Source organism: Schistocerca piceifrons, chromosome 6 (assembly GCF_021461385.2).
Source record: "Schistocerca piceifrons isolate TAMUIC-IGC-003096 chromosome 6, iqSchPice1.1, whole genome shotgun sequence".
Classification (NCBI taxonomy): domain Eukaryota; kingdom Metazoa; phylum Arthropoda; class Insecta; order Orthoptera; family Acrididae; genus Schistocerca; species Schistocerca piceifrons.
Window position 1 is genome coordinate 51245500 of NC_060143.1, and position 18052 is coordinate 51263551.

Genomic DNA, 18052 nt, shown 5'->3' on the forward strand with positions numbered 1-18052 from the left:
CTGCGAGTTGCAACCACACTAGGCACTCGATTCTGTAAAGAATTTATATTTATAAAAGTAAGTAGGATTATGAACTGTAGGCTTATTCATTGAATATATCTGATTTAACTAACTGTGTAACTTTTTTATGTTTAGTAGACAATCACCTCTGTACGACGTATTGGCATGGCTGGCAAATTATTGTAATATTGAGATTTAGATTATGAGTCCGCACCTACCGCAGCAGTCTTTGGAAACGATTTAATTACGAAGTCCGATTATTCAGTTTTATTTCACGGTCAACTACGAGTAACATTGCCTTTACGAAAAAGCCATTGTCAAGCGTCTGATACCGAATAATTAAACGTCCTCGTTCCAGATAAGCAAATACAATTGCAATCACAATCACCATCATACAGATAGAAGAATTAACATATTTTAAATAACAATATATTTTTTTATTTATTTTATATTGGCTACTGCGTGTCAGACTTGTTATTTTGTCATTTGTTACATTGTTCTCTTTGTTTCATGTAAAAAATCAACTTTCTGGACCTGGACGTCAATGTATCAGAGATAACAAAATCTGAAGATATTTTCCAATTCTGAAATTTTGCGTGAGGACGCAATGAAACTTCCAGCAAAATAAGGTAAGACGCAGCATCTTTGCATTGGTAGGCTTGACCAGACGTATAATTCAGTGTATTAGCTTTTCAGTAAATTCTGTAGTGTTTCTTTTCTGCATAACAGTTTCAGTGATAAATTTCATTCTCAGTACTTTTCCCTAAACAATAACGTATGCAACAATACCAATACACGAGTGTACAATATGGCCGACTTCTGTACGATATCATGTAACATGGCCAGCAGCCATTACCAATAATCTCAAATTCAGTTTATATTTTTAAATTAACAGACAGCCATTGTCGCTACGAGCGATTCATGCTCAACTACATTTTATTTTAAAATCAGTGTCAAAAATTTTCTTGAAACATATATCACGTGTGGCATGGTAATAACTAGAAAACAATACGCAAAAATGGAACAGCAAGGACGTACTATTCAGACGCAATCCGACTCGGACGTCAGACAAGTATTAGAAAATGACTTTACGACAGCAACCGGTAGTGACGATTCATCAAACATTGACGCAAGTGTTGACGAAAATTTTGACGATAGGCCGTCCACTACAAAAATTTCAAAATCTCAATCAGAGCCCATGTTAATGCATGACGTCACGTCTAATGACGCGGCGGGGGCAGAGACCTTGCAAACGGTAAACATTGCCGACATGTTACAAATGCTAATGAAACAAAACGCCGAAAACATGGCAACCTTAAAGGCACAATTAGAGACACAAAATGAACAGTTAAAAACACAAAATGACGAAATCAAATCTGATCTCATAGCAATCAAGATAGGTAATGACACTTTATGTAATCGTGTGGAACTTATAGACGCCACACTGACCAAACAGATGACCGAACTCAGTACTAAATTTTCCCAGCTCAATACGAGACAAGAAAAGACTACAACTGACGTAGCACTTTTACAGACACAAGTAAAAAACCTTAATGTCACGTGTGAAGTTCTTACTGAACAAATTCAAACATATCCTTCAGTACATGACAATCTTGAAAAACGAATTACTGACGTACAGAATAAATTTGACAATGTTGAACAACACCTGACTGACATCTTACAATCAGATGCCACAGCTCATTTTCAAAATATTAATAAAGAATTTCATGATTGGGTTGAGAACAAAGACAAACATTTTGATAGATGCTTACGTGAAAATTTACCAACAATTGTGCACGACTCCGTAGCGCAATACATTACGAATAACAAACAGCTGATCAGTGACGCAGTACAACCCGTCACTGCACCCATGAGACAATTCACCGATCAACTACAGTCTGAATGTAACGAAAATATCAGTCAAAATGTACAGTTCAGAAACCAATATACATTCGAGTATGATACACACATTCCGCACACGACAAATACACAAGAACAAAACACACCACGACTACAACACATACCACGATGTGGAAACACAAACACAAGCTATTATCATGGTAAACCACAGCAACATTATCGTAATTACTCGCCAGCTGAACATACCAGTAATTACAGTGGAATAAATCCATATCACAATGCGAAGGAAGATGAAAGCTTAATGAAACACAGGCAATTTCAGATTTTTATCCCAGAAAAACGAACCATTCATCCGGTGATTTTTCTTAAATCTTTTAGTAACGCATTTCCACGCACTTGGAGTGACCGGAAAAAGATTTCATATATTGTCGGTTACATCCAAGGCGATGCAGCTGTCTGGGCATACAGTCAAGCTGACGTATGTACCACGTACAGTGAGTTTGAGCGTGCTTTTCTGAACAAATTCTGGTCGCAATCCGTCCAGGAGCGACTCAGAAGACAAATTTTAGAACCTGAAACTTTTAACAGTAAAAATGGTAACTTACGCAGATATTTTGAAAAATACTTGAACATGGGACATTTTTTAGACGAACCAGTCGCAACGCGTGATATACTCCGAGCGTTGAAGGCCAAATTGCCTTTCAACATTAAGGAAAAACTTCTACATATCCCGGATGACGATTCAGATTATTTTTTAACAGCTTTAGATTCGGTTGACATGTTACTTGAAGATCAGCGCTTCGCGCGGCAAAACAGCAGCCACAATGTTTACACTAGTGGTATGCAAAACATGCAGGCTTGCCAACACAATTCTGGCGCGCCCACAGTTGGATACGCGGTACAACAAAAACAGCAAACTCTCATGCCGTCTCAGTACGGAAATCAAAATCAACACGCGTATTCCAATCCAAACAATAGTTACAACAGTAATAACATTTCATGCGGCAATCCATACAAAAGGCACCGCGGTAATAACTACAACGGTAACAACGGATACAAAGGTAATAACAAAAACACAAACAGAAATAGAAATAATAATAACTACGAGCCAAGACAGCATCAAGGTTGGACTCGTAACGATCAGTACTTTCATTCAAACTCTGCTTTACCACAGCAGCCACCAGGACAAAATTGGAGCATACCTTACGACCGACAGGTAAGTTATAATGCGCAACAGCAACAACAACCGCAAAAGTTTGGAGATCATAATAGGCAATATCCGAATGTGAATATAATAGAAATGACACCTGATGCACAACCTCAATCTGTGTCAGTACCTAGTACAAATGATAATCCAACAAACTAGAAACAGTCACTACTTTGCCCCAGGTCGTGGCTGAAGAATTCTTGGGGGGCAACTTCAATGTTAATCAGTTATTTGACACCACACTTGAACAACAGAATAATGATATGCCGAGTAATTCTAAACAAAAACTACCTGTTTTATTTATAAGATACAACCACAATAACAATATATCAGATGAACTTTTACAAGACAGTACACAATGTCGTTTAAACACAAATGAAATTGTTTTAGCATCTACTACTGGTGTAGTAGGTGGGATTCCAACTACTATTATCCTAGATACAGGTGCAGCTGTGATCGTTTTGTCTTTTAATTTCTATAAAAGGATGTGTGAATTGGAACCTGTGCCTGAGTTTCCTGCCCAAAACTGTAAAATAACTACTGCACTAGGTAATAAGTCATGTAGGGTTACGAAGCAAGTTTTTGTAAACGTTAAAATAGGTAATGGAACCGTACAATGGCCATTCCTGGTTGTACAAAACCTTGTGACAAATTGCATATTAGGAATAGATATTATGAGCGAGAAGGACTGCATTATAGACTTCTCCAAAGGTAAATGTATTTTAAATGATAAAAGCAGTGTAATTATTATTGATTTGGACAGGAGAACTCTAAAGCATGACAAACACTGTACAGGGTACAAGGTTCAGTTAGTACTTGACAATGACATTCAAGACATGCAAACACACTCATCTGACACAGAGCTAATGGACTTGAAAACATTGCTTGATCATAAGATAAGTGAAGCTACAGCTCTCAGTGTACATGAACGTATAAAACTACAGGAAGTGTTATCCAAATATTTACAAGTTTTTGCCAAACGATTAGGTGTTATCAACACGTATGTGTACAAGATTGAAGTTAAGCCTCACAAGATCTTCTACCGTAAGACATATAACGTACCGTTATCTCAACGACCTGCTGTGTGGCAAGAATTAAAACAAATGTTAGACTGGAAAGTCATTGAACCATCCACCTCACCTTATTGTAGTCCTCTACTTGTTGTCAAAAAATCAAATGGAAGCATTAGGTTAGTGTTAGACGCACGAGCTATTAATGAAATAATTTTACCGGTTCACACAAAACCTGAAAATTTAGAAGAGCAATTACAGAAATTTCTAGATGCAAAATATTTTTCCACAATAGATCTCGCTAATTCGTTTTGGCAGGTGGGTATCACTCCAGATTCTCGGAAATAAACTGCATTTATGTTCGGGGGGCGAACCTATCAGTTTTGTGTTCTACCCTTCGGACTGAATGTCAGCTCTGGGGTATTCATTACAGCCCTGGATACCGTGCTTGGCGACGATTTAGTTGAGACAGTCACACACTATGTAGATGATATACTGATAGCTACACAATCTTGGAATGAACACGTTGACACTCTTCAAAGAATTTTAGAAAAATTTGCACAAGCTGGAGTCACAGCCAACCTAAGAAAATCAAAATTTGGTTGCAGTGAGATAAAGTATTTAGAACATATCATTAATTCACAGGGCATACGTCCGGATCCCAGTAAATTAGATGCTATCAGAAACTTTCCTAGCCCTCGAACTAAAAAGCAGTTAAAATCATTCCTTGGGCTATGTTCATTTTTCAGACGTTTTTTGCCACAACCACTTTTGAACAGCAAACATCTGCTAAATCTACTCAGAAAGAATCAAGTTTGGATCTGGTCGGAACAGTGCCAGAATGACTTTAATACAATTAAACATGCTTTAGTGAATGCTAACATATTGAGCCATCCAGATTTCAATTTAGATTTTTGTATGACTTGTGACGCTTCACGTACCGGCTTGGGCTGTTGCTTATTTCAAGTTGTAAAGAATAAAGAGGAGGAACAGATAAGAATTATTGGGTTTGCGAGTCGCACTCTAACTGAATGTGAGCGTACATACTCCACTACTGAGTTAGAAACACTTTCCATAGTATGGGCATTCAAGAAATTCAATTATTATTTATTTGGAAGACATACGGTAATTTACACCGATCACCAGGCCCTGATATTTTTGTTAACTTGTGAACTTGTACATCCTAGACTATCACGATGGGCAGTTACACTTCAGAACTACTCTTTTGAAATTAAGTACATAAGAGGTAAGGACAACACCATTGCAGACACTTTGTCTAGACTTCCACAAGGTATGAATGATACCAACAGTGACTTAGAAAATATAAATGACTACAGGATTCTCTTAATGCAAGACAAGCAGTATCACCAATATTATATTGATATGTGCAGAAACATGGCTGAATTACAAAAATCAGATCCTCACTGGTATAAGATAATAACATTACTGGTAGAAAAACACAATCATCCTTTGACTAAGTATTACAAGTTACACAATGATGTGTTATTTTACCGCCGACATCCAAATGCTACTAACTGGTGTGTATGCATTCCCAAAGAGTCTGAACGTAATCTAATTTGGCACACACACTTAGTTTGGGGTCATTATGGGACGAAAAAGTGTTTGGCAAAGCTCAGTACATACTGTTATTTTAGCAATATGAGAAGAAAAATTTACAGGGAACTAAAAACATGTGTTATATGTCAAAAATCAAAACCTCAGAATTTATCCACAAAAACAGATTTACATTCTATTTTACCTAATAAACCCTTGGAAATTCTGTGTACTGACATCAGTGGACCGCATCCAGCAAGCTCTGGAGGCGTCAAATATATCTTAGCTTTTTACGATATATTTTCTAAACATGTAAAACTTTATGCTTTAAAATCCGCCACTGCAAATGCTATAATACGAAGATTCTCAAGTGATTACCTGACGCACGTGGGAAAACCTAAAGCAATTCTATCAGATAATGCAGCATACTACTCTGGCTACAAATGGAGAAATTTCTTGAAGGACAATAACATTAAAAGTATATTTATTTCGAGGTTTAGTCCACAATGTAACGCGACTGAGAGACTTTTCCGAGAATTAAATCGATTCATGAGGACCTATATTTCATCAAAACATACTAATTGGGTGTCCTACGTAAGTCTTTTCGAAGACGTACACAATAACTTAAATATTTACGATACGAATTACACACCTAACGAGATCATGTTCAATTGCAAACAGAACGATCAGTGGATAGAACCATTACCTAAGTTGTCAGACAAGGAAATCACACCTGAACAGAAAATAAAAGAAGTATTGACTACATTGACACATCACGCACAAATACGAAACAAACATCACAGAAACATAATAAAAAGAAAACAAAAATTCGAGGTAGGAATGCTTGTACTACTTCGTACTCATCATAAATCTGTAGCACTCAAACGACGCAACGCTAAGTGGCGTCTGCTATATGAAGGACCTTATATAATTGTTAACATACCGCATCCTGGTGCGCATCTGTTACAACATCCTAGAACTAACAAAATTATTGGGCTATACGCACACCGAGATCTTAGAGCATTTCATGCTGAATAATGTCAAGGTCATACCCATCAAAATATTGCTAAGCAACTCGAAAAACTCTGTTGTTACAATACAGATAATAAGTAGTATAGAAATTTTCATTTCAGCGGTTCCAGTGACGCAGTTGAAGACAGAAGAACTCTTCTTTCAGCGCGCGCCTCCACCTGAAAGACGGAATATTAAAGTAAAATTTATGATTACGTAGCAGTGGATGACATATTAATTTTTCACGGAACATTTGTTACTGAAGGTACCACTGACTTGGTGTGACACCTGACGAACTGACAGACGTCGTCTGTGAAGCGATCTTTTACTTTGAGAAATAGATTAGACGCACATCTCTCAACACGAAAAGCATCTATCAGTAGGCAAGGCCACACAGACACTCTACACACACGCACAAAACGCGAGGAATCGAACATTTTCTCTCTCTTACTATTTTGAATATTTATTGAGTAGTGAAAGCGCCTGGTCCTGCCTACTGATGTAATGAATGTTGTGTCTAACCTATCTTAATTTCAGATGACATCACAAAAAACATCGATAATATCCCAGCAAAACCGCTAAAGAGGATGTAAATATCTGCAATTCATGAAATCAAATGTGACACAATGTAATAACCTATAGCGATGTAATGATGATGTAAACATGTTTATGTGCAACTATATTATGTTTATGCTAAGAAAATATGTGACGTGTGTATGTATAATTACTTATTTTTTTTAACTGATATATAGTGTAACGGTTACTATGTAAAAATTAGAACAAAACGAGTGCCAAAAAGACATTGCTTAGTGAACCACTGTTCACGGACATTAACGAACATTACTAACTCTGCAACTACGCGGAAACCTATGTGAAAGAAACTGTTAATGCCATTCATTATGCAGCGTATCTATGTGAACGCGATGAACGATTTCCTTGATTAATAACTACGAACATTTAGGTGAGCTATATTCAGCAAAAAACTGAAAATGTGAAGTGCATAATTCGTGCATCGTCTAGTGATATTACTACAGTACCCAACTTCAAGATGTTAACTGGATTAAATGGACACAAAGTGCCTGTCCAGAAAACAACACGACGGGTGGAAGAATTTTGGTTGGAACTTCAGGGAATGAAATGTTCTCGAAATGTGACGGACACTCTTACCTGGACTGTCCAAGGATCGACGCCAGCTATGTGCCGTCCGAGGTTCTGCAACCAAGCTTCCACGGAATGTAAAAAACGAACTGCACGTGGACCAATTACTCGACGGGTCACGTCTGATCTGTAATAAGCAATGCTTTTAGTCACAACGAACTGCATCACTACGACTATAATGGAAATGAGAAATGGACACGCTTATGTATTAATCACGTTGTTATACAACGATGTTACTGTGATCAAAAAACTTTACCACGACGATACTAACCTGTAAAAAATTATTGTGCAGCGGATGAATATGAACTGTAATAACGACACGATGTGTATAGGTCAACGCACCTGAAAAATACGGACATTTTTCTTTGAAGTATTTCAAAACAATACTATGTAACTAAGAACATTCAACAATCTGAGTTGTATTGTGTTATAACAAATATTGTAAATTTAAAACTAAGTTTCCTGTCATAGAATGTAGTCTTCATATGTAATCTTGGTTGAATATTTTCTTTGTGCAACGACTGAAAAACGCGCGCACACGAACAATATGATCTGCAATACTGTGCCGCGTGATCTAACTGTACGATATAACGGCAGTGCCGCAGTTACACAGACGCTTCTGCGCATGCGCGCACTCTATCTGCCAACATTAGAACTTTTACGGCGCACCCGCGTTATTCAAATTTTGTGTATAATGTGTAATGTAAGTCATGTAAATAATTGTAGATAACTTAGATTTTCTTGAGCCTTTAGGTGAATTGCTCGCCTGCAGGTGTGTCCTTTCGCCTCGCAATTCAGGGGGCAATATAAAGGCACATTTGCATGCCGAGCGTGAGTTTCCGCGGAAACGCGAAATACTAATTAAATAAATAATCAGTGACAAATAAATAAAGCCTATGGCACACAACTGCAGCGCTGTGTCGCTGATAAAACAAAAGCACAATTACGTTACTCTTATGTTTGATTAAGAAAGGAGAGCTCTGGTTGAAGTGGTGCGAGAAGCACGTATTTTTTTTTATTGTCTGGCACACCGCCATATTTCATGTTATAGAAGAATACTGCGAGTTGCAACCACACTAGGCACTCGATTCTGTAAAGAATTTATATTTATAAAAGTAAGTAGGATTATGAACTGTAGGCTTATTCATTGAATATATCTGATTTAACTAACTGTGTGACTTTTTTATGTTTAGTAGACAATCACCTCTGTACGATGTGTTGGCATGGCTGGCAAATTATTGTAATATTGGGATTTAGATTATGAGTCCGCACCTACCGCAGCAGTCTTTGGAAACGATTTAATTACGAAGTCCGATTATTCAGTTTTATTTCACGGTCAACTACGAGTAACATTGCCTTTACGAAAAAGCCATTGTCAAGCGTCTGATACCGAATAATTAAACGTCCACGTTCCAGATAAGCAAATACAATTGCAATCACAATCACCATCATACAGATAGAAGAATTAACATATTTTAAATAACAATATATTTTTTATTTATTTTATTTATTTTATAATGTTTATGATGTCCTTAGGTTAGTTAGTTAGTTCTAGGGGACTGATGACTTTAGATGTTGAGTCCCATTGTGCTCAGAGCCATTTTGTCAATGTACTACACTCCAGATATTACCCCCCTAGATATTCTATAACCTGTCCAGATCTACCTCGCTCCTGGTGTAACCAATGCCTGTGGAATATCAACCCATCCAAAACCCAGACAATAACTATAGGACAAACTAGCCACGCCATCTGTCTCCATGACTTATATCTTGCCAATTACGACCGTCCTGTCCAGTTAACTAACACACTAAAATATCTTGGACTAACCCTTTACGGCAAGTAACATGGAAACCTCACCTAGTACCATCCAACAGAAAGCCCACAATAGGCTAATTCTACTAACGGGCCGAACTTGGGGATTACACCCCTCGACTATTCTCCACACCTATAAAACCGTGGTACAACCCATCCTCTGCTACATAATTGTTGCATGGATTGCCCAGGTAAAGTTATACAAGTCCCTCCAAATCCTGGAACGCCATGCACTCTGTCTCATTTCATGCATTCGTTAACCTTCCCCAAACATGAACTTCCTACTATCTCATCAAATTCCCGCCCCTCCTCAAACGTACCAAACACTAGATCTCTTAAACTATCCGCAAAAGAGATTTCAGTGTCCTCATTTTGTCCCCTCTGATAACCAGTCGTGGTATGCTGCCATGCCTTGACAAATCCATCCCACCCTCCCTACACCTACAACACTCAATATCACGTTCCAACTCAACTTCAATCAATTCAGCAAACTCTGAAACGAGCCGAACTGGTATACAACCTGGACCTGAGGACTTGCTTTCATTAAGTGATTTAAACTGCACCGCCGCCCAGAGTATTGGGTAAGTCTAAGGTACTCACGTTCACAGTTGTTCTTGATTCGCATTCTGGGATATTTCCGCATTCTGGGATATTTTCGCATTCTGGGATAATTTAGGAAAACCGAGTGAAGTATCTTTCCTTAGCAGCGCTGTTATCAGTAGCATAGCAATTAACAGTACCATTGAAACATCCTGGCAGATTAAAACTGTGTGCCGGACCGAGACTCGGGACCTTTGTCTTTCGCTGGCAGGTGCTCTACCAACTGAGCTACCCAAGCACGACTCACGCCCCGTCCTCACAGCTTTACTTCCGCCAGTACCTCGTCTCCTACCTTCCAAACTTTACAGAAGCTCTCCTGTGAACCTTGCAGAAATCCTGAAAGAAAGGTCCTGAGTTCGAGTCTCGGTCCGGCACACAGTTTTAATCTGCCAGGAAGTTTCATGTCAGCGCACACTCCACTGCAGAGTGAAAATCTCATTCTCGAAAAGGTACCACTATTATCACGTAGCGAAGGTATTGATCGTGTTGTGTCGCTGGCGTGTTTCACATACGATCAGAGACTCTACACATTTTTTCCCAGGTTGCGGTACACGTTTCGTTGTGGAAGCTATTAAAAGCATCTGGAATTGAAGTATGTTGTAAGATTCAGTAAAACGTAGACAATCCTGGAAATTCTGCGGTCTTTTAAATTTAGTGCGCTTTGTTCGTTGCTCCTCCAACAGTGTTCTCACATCTTTGGTGGATCAGAACCGTCTTTTATTAATTTATTTAGTAATTATATCTCTGTGGTTAGTGACAGTATTTTTTTAATTTCGAACCAACTGTGATCTACGCTTACATAGTCAGGCACGAAGGAGTGGAACTGTCTCTTAGGAAGGTGTCAATCTAAATCCTTTCTCCCTTTCATCACTAATTCTTGTATCCACTACCTAATTGCTCAGAAACAGTTGTTGCTAAGTAGTCAAGCATGTTTTCGTAACCTTCTGCACATCAAGTGGCCTCCTGGACGAATTGTTCTAAATAGTATTTGGATAATGCATTCAGCACGATTTTTGACGACATTTTGTGCTTACCACCAACTTTAAACATATATTTTAGCCGAAATGTCGAAGGCAGACTGAAGTCAACAACAACCGCAGTTCTATGAGCGGCATACTTAATTGAAATGACAGTCATGTTTTCTTTCAACATTTATTATATGCCGGTTGTCAAGTATAAACTGTACCCACACTAACTCACAGGAAGTCTCTACTTTAGTATTGTAAGTAGGCTGTTTAGGTTTTTATATTGGTAACGCCACGTAACGCTCTGTATGAAAATCACTGGCTGTGCTGTGTGCAGTCTGTGGCTAGTTTGCATTGTTGTCTGCCATAGTAGTGTTGGGCAGTTGGCTCTGAACAGCGCGTAGCGTTGCGCAGTTGGAGGTGAGCCGCCAGCAGTGGTGGATGTGGGGAGAGAAATGGCGGAGTTTTGAAATTTGTAAGACTGGATGTCATGAACTGCTATGTATATTATGATTTTTCAACACTATTAAGGTAACTACATTGTTTGTTCTCTATTAAAATCTTTCATTTGCTAACTACGCCTATCAGTAGTTAGTGGCTTCCGTAGTTTAAATCTTTTATTTAGCTGGCAGTAGTGGCTCTCGCTGTATTGCAGTAGTTCCAGTAACGAAGATTTTTGTGAGGTAAGTGATTTGTGAAAGTTATAGGTTAATGTTAGTCAGGGCCATTCTTTTGTAGGGATATTGAAAGTCAGATTGCGTTGCGCTAAAAATACTGTGTGTCAGTTTAAGCACAGTCATGTATAATTTTTCTAAGGGGACGTTTCATATGTCGACCCTTAGCCGAGGATACCTCACTGAAATCTTCTGATTTTTTTCTTGTAGTTTGTGTAATTAGTGTAACTATTGCTTATTGCTAGCGCGTAATTGTACAGAGAATCTCCTTTGTAGTTGCAGTCTTTCATTGTTGTTGTGGCATGCATGTAGATTTGCACCAAGTATTTCGCAACTGCGCTTGCAGTTAACTAGATATTATTTTCAGTGCTATGTTAATGTGTTTTCTTATTTTGCTCTTCAAATTGTGCTTATCTGTGTTGTCGTGTGAAATATTGTGACAATAATGGAGTGGGAAAAACGTAATACTAGGCTCCAAAGTAAACTGAGAAATGACAGTGAAGACGAAAGCAGTGTGTTACCGCCACCGTGTAATGAATTAACTAATGTTCAAAGTAGTAATTTGGTAATTGTGCATAGGGAAATGGAGCGGGCTGCAAATAATGGTGTAGGCAGTGAAACAATTACTGAACAGGGAAGCATTATCGATCGATCGGTCGGCAACAGCTCGCCTCAGGAATCTGAAATGACAGGACACAATCTTGCAAATACTGTAGATTCAAGTTTTGCGTCCTCACCGTTTTCTCAAATAAGTCAAGACACATTTTCTGCTTGTCAAAATGTGAATGTTGCCGGTGCAAATTCACTGCCGAAAAGCACTGAGGAACATGTTTCAGACACCAGTACATTGTTATTACAATTAATACAAAAACGGGACAAACACAGCTAAAGCTTCAAAAGTTAGACACAATGGAACAAAATCTTCGAAAGTTAGACACAGTGGAACAAAATCAGAGGCAAACACAGCAAAAGCTTCAAAGGTTAGGCACAATGGAACAACACCAGAGACAAATGCAGCAACAGTTAGACGCAATGGAACAAGAGCTTCAAAAGTTAGACTCAGTGGAACATACGCTTGAACAAACACGTGAAGACTTAACTACTGAACGAGCGAGGTGGCGCAGTGGTTAGCACACTGGACTCGCGTTCGGGAGGACGGCGGTTCAATCCCTTCTCCGGCCATCCTGATTTAGGTTTTCCGTGATATCCCTAAATCGTTTCAGGCAAATGCCGGGATGGTTCCTTTGAAAGGGCACGCCCGATTTCGTTCCCAATCCTTCCCTAACCCGAGCTTGCGCTCCGTCTCTAATGACCTCGTTGTCCATGGGACGTTAAACACTAACCACCACCACCACTTAACTACTGAGTTACATAAAATCGAATCGAAATGTCAAAAATTCTGTAATGGCGTAAAAACACAAATTTGTGAGCATTTCCAACCTATTTTTTCGCGGCATGAAAATACATTACAGAATCACGAAGCAGCCATAAAAGAGCTGCAATCTATTGTTCATGAAAATCATGAGATCTAGCAAGCTAAAATTGACTCAGTTGCATCTACCGATTCGGTTACGCAACTTGAAAAATTCAGAAAAACTTAAAAGACACAGTGGGTACTCTGAAAATTGGTTCAGAAAAACACATGGAGGAAATTAGTTCATTATGAGAGAAAGTAGTTGAACTTTCGGATCAGCCAAATAATTTATCTACGAAGGCAGATGATAATGTGAAAGACACAAAACCGATAGTCTTTAATGACACAGAAGAGTGCGAACAAATTAGGAAATTCAAACAGAATCACAATCAAATTAATACGCAACACCAAAGAGAAATCCGGGAAGTACAAGATCAGCTGACACAGGTAATACAAGAATTACGTATTTCAGAGGACACTCGCGCCCCAATTCGGGCAGAGAGACATAGAAATACGGAACAGCCACAGCACACAGTGCATTTCGGAAATTATGAAAGAAATTGGCAGGTTCACCGAATTTTGAAATGGAACCGCCGAAACGACGTAACAATGAACGATATGCGACTTGCCGACATGATGATTTTGACTATAAGCTGTTCATTACTACACGTAAATTTTAAACATTTAAGAATTCTGACAACGACATTCATCCACAAGCGTGGCTCCATCAATCCTCTGATTGTTTTCCTCCCAACTGGGCATTAGAGCACAGATTAGAATTTATGTGTGGCTATTTACAGAATGAACCAGCTGTAAGAATGTGATCGGTCATTCACGATTGTCACAGTGAAGGAGAATTTTACCATGCCTTCCTCTCAGCATATTGGTTTCAAGCTACACAAGACCGAGTAAAACATAGCATCATAATGATGAAACATTTCGAACAATCAGAATTTTCCAGTCTTGTGAAATATTTTGAAGACATGTTGCACAAGAATCAGTACCTGTCAAACCCATACAGCCCCTCAGAACTCATCCGCATTTTCTTAATCAAATTACCTGAACATTTACGACATATTATTTTGGCAGGACGTTGCAAGGACGACATTGAAGCTTTTCAGGGACTCTTACAAGAATTAGAAATTGACACTGCCAATTGCGGAACGCGAAAACAGAAGCACAACAATTACATGTCACGTACGTCACAATTCCGCAATGACAGAAATAATAACTGGACACGACAAGGCTATTCTCACAACACAAATCGTAACCAAAACAGACACCACCCATATGACAACCACTGGCGGAATAATAATAGTTACAGAGAAAGATCGCATTTCCATAGTAATGAATGTGACAGAGATAACCATAGAAACAGACAATATGGGAACCCAAACAATTATTATTTTGGGAGACAAAATAACTTCAGACGCAACGGTCCACCGTGCAGTGATAACTCAGGGAGAAATTCTCCACCACGTAACCGACAAGAAACTAATTACAGAAATCACCGACATGACGACAGACGATATAATCGTAACGACAGACTTGAATTGCATCAGAACTGGCGAGATTCAAACAGAGCAGGGCACTCTCAACAAGGTGAATTTGTAGAAGTTAGGCCTCCTAATCCCAATAACGACGCGCGCCAAAAAGAGACAGACAATGACTCGCACCGCAGGCAGCCACGTGCGCCGGCTGGCTGGGAGAAAAATAACATAGCTAACCTTGAGAAAAATTCCAGTATTTTTTACCGACGTATACCGTATGATAATTATGTTCAAGTTGAAACTCTGAGTACTGTGAAGAGTAAAGGATTGCACCACATTTCACACGTAAAACCGTTTATTGAAAGATAATCTGCTTTTTAACTTAGTCTTTGCCATAAAATTTTTCACTTCACATTTCTAGTATGCTTTGTCAGACTTAACATACTGTTAACATGCTACAATGTTTGAAGTTAAATATCCAGTCAGCAACCAAGAGAACTTATTTAAACAGAAATTACGAATGCATTGTTATTGTGAACAGACGACACAGTGTTATTGTGTGTGTACATTCTTGCTTGTTATTTGCACTATTACGTAACGACTATAAGGCTTACATACTTAGAACATTTACCAGTACTGCTAATGATATTTAATGCAACATTTTGGTTTACTTGAAAATACATTCTGGATTTAAAGTAATTTCTGTGAGATACCAGATGACATAGTGGTTAGTTTATGTGACAGCTACACGATTTTATCACGATGCTACCAATGAGTGACAATTTACAATGTTGCTTTTGCAGTGCTTCTGTTTTATATCTGCACAGTTTTTCTGTATTATTCTGGAAAGTAAAACATGTTTTAGTAGTAACTTTCGTGGTATAGCTACTATGAGACTGCCTTTTCTATAGCACAACAATACGTTACAGCAAAGTACTTTCTTCATCACGGCAATAAGCGTAATAACTAAGATATCTATACGCAAAGCATTTCACTTTTGATTATCATGAGGTAAGTACATTGGCTTCTGCAGAACATAGCTATTGGAGGACAATAACTACGACAGTTGGACAGAGATTATCCTACAGCAAGACGCAAATTTAGCGCTACAGGACACGCATTTGAGTGATTAATTTTGTACTTGAACCATTTATTTTTCTAGATTTTTGAATTACAAAGAAAGTTTTCCGTGATACATTTCATTCCATTGCTGTAATCTGTAACACCTGAGGGTAAAATTACATTAATCCTCAGGGGGGTACACGCTTACTTTGTGTACCATGTGTGTAGCAAGCGCAAGGAGCCCTACCTAATATGGTATTTGCTTATAAAACTTTACACATTGGTACCATATTTCTCTAACACAGAATTACACAGCTATCTGATCATTTAACTGAGAGAGACAAATATTTATTTTACTACATCAGTGACAGATGTTTACGTAATTACACAATTGGAGAACTTCACACTTATGAAATTGTATTTTGTCTGTACTTTGTGAAATGTTCATATTTTTTCAGAACCACTGTGATACTATGAGAGCTTTGAATGATGTATTTGGTATGGGATCATAATGTTTAAAGTATGTTTGAGGTAGATGAAACTTTTGACATGAGCAGAGAATTTTTTTTTAGGTTTTGAAATTATTGGAGGAAGCTACGACGATTTTTAGATTTGGCTGAGGTTTTATGATGTTATTATGACGATGTGTATTACGCTGTTGCGGCATGTGTATGAGCAATAAGCTGATGCTATATGAGGAATTTGATTATGCTACGTATTTATTATGATGAAATATTAAAGAAGTGTCTACGAATATGTATATGTGTAATAAAGCAAGGAATAATGAGTAGTGGTTAGGGACTCTGGTTTGTGAGAAAGGCTGTTGGAAACCGAGAATCATACTTTAAGAGTTATGAAATGTGTGTATATGCGTGAAAGTATCACTATGCTGGCGAATATTTTTTGGACACTGTTATATTTACAGGATTTTTTTTCTACAGATTTGAAACGCAAATTCTCGACCTGTGAAATTCTTATATGAGACTGTAACTGTAGTGCAAACTGGTGTCGTAAATATTTCGGCAAGAAAGTTAAGTGACCACCTTCACATAATGCGTCGTGGGCACCTAGCTGCACGACAATCACCTGGAAAAAAAGCCATTAGTGTGTGCCTTTCAGAGGCACAGGTGGAGAAAAAATGAGGCCATTATCCTCACTATTGACATTTCTTTGTAGAAAGCATCGCAAATATGACACCCTCAAACTTGAAAACATATGATTACACTGTGGAGCTCGTAATTTATGATGTTTACTAAAGTGCCTAATGAAATGATGAGATACATTTCACATCTATTATCTTGCTAGTTGAAAGATTGTTTACTGCATTATGAATTGCCATATGGCTAGTGAATGACGTTTTACACCTTGCTTTGCCAATTTTGTTTAATATCTAGTTTCTAGCTGCACTGCAGCATTGGTTAAAATAAAATTTTATAGAGGTACTAATATAAATATTTTCTGTCTATAGATCCAGTAAATAGAAATTTTGTGATATACTTCCAAAAAAAATGAGGAAGCACTAAAAGACATTTCCCTTCACAGGAACTGCATACATAATTTTCTTTTCATATACTTGGTAATTTATTTCATTGAATAGGTTTTTGTGGTGCACCACTTTAACGACATAGATATTAAGATGTGAAAAGACATTTTCCTATACTGCATTGTTGTCTCTCGTGTAATATTCTTTCTGCTTGAGCATTGTCATCTTTGGGTATAAGTTATTGCATTTGCTGCTGCTGCTTGCCAGGCATAGTGCTACTAAATTTCAGTTTGTATTACTCTGTGAAGCCAGTTTTACTACTGATTTATTTTTCTTTTTGCTGCACATTGGCTCATATTAGTGATAATGTTGCATTTGCTCTTCAAATTTAGATTTACTGCTGCTAGCTTTGACAATTTGCATTTTTTTGTCATTGCTGTTTGTGTTAATTGTTTTGTGCTGCTGATTGCGCCATCCCTTAGTTTAGCATCTCAGCTCAGTAGATTTAAGTTAGCTTAAGAGAAACTAACTATGATAAATTAGAAAAAAGGCATTGAGAAGCTATAAGAAAATGGTTTGGCCAAAAAAGTAGTGTACACTGGAGAAAAACTATTTTTGAAAGAGGATGTGAACAGAATACAGAAAGCATGCTTGGATAGGATTTTTTCTTGGCTGGAGCAAATGTTGAAATAAGAGGGATGATCTATGGAGTGAAGTTTTGGGTTGGTCTGCAGTACCAAATGTTACACTG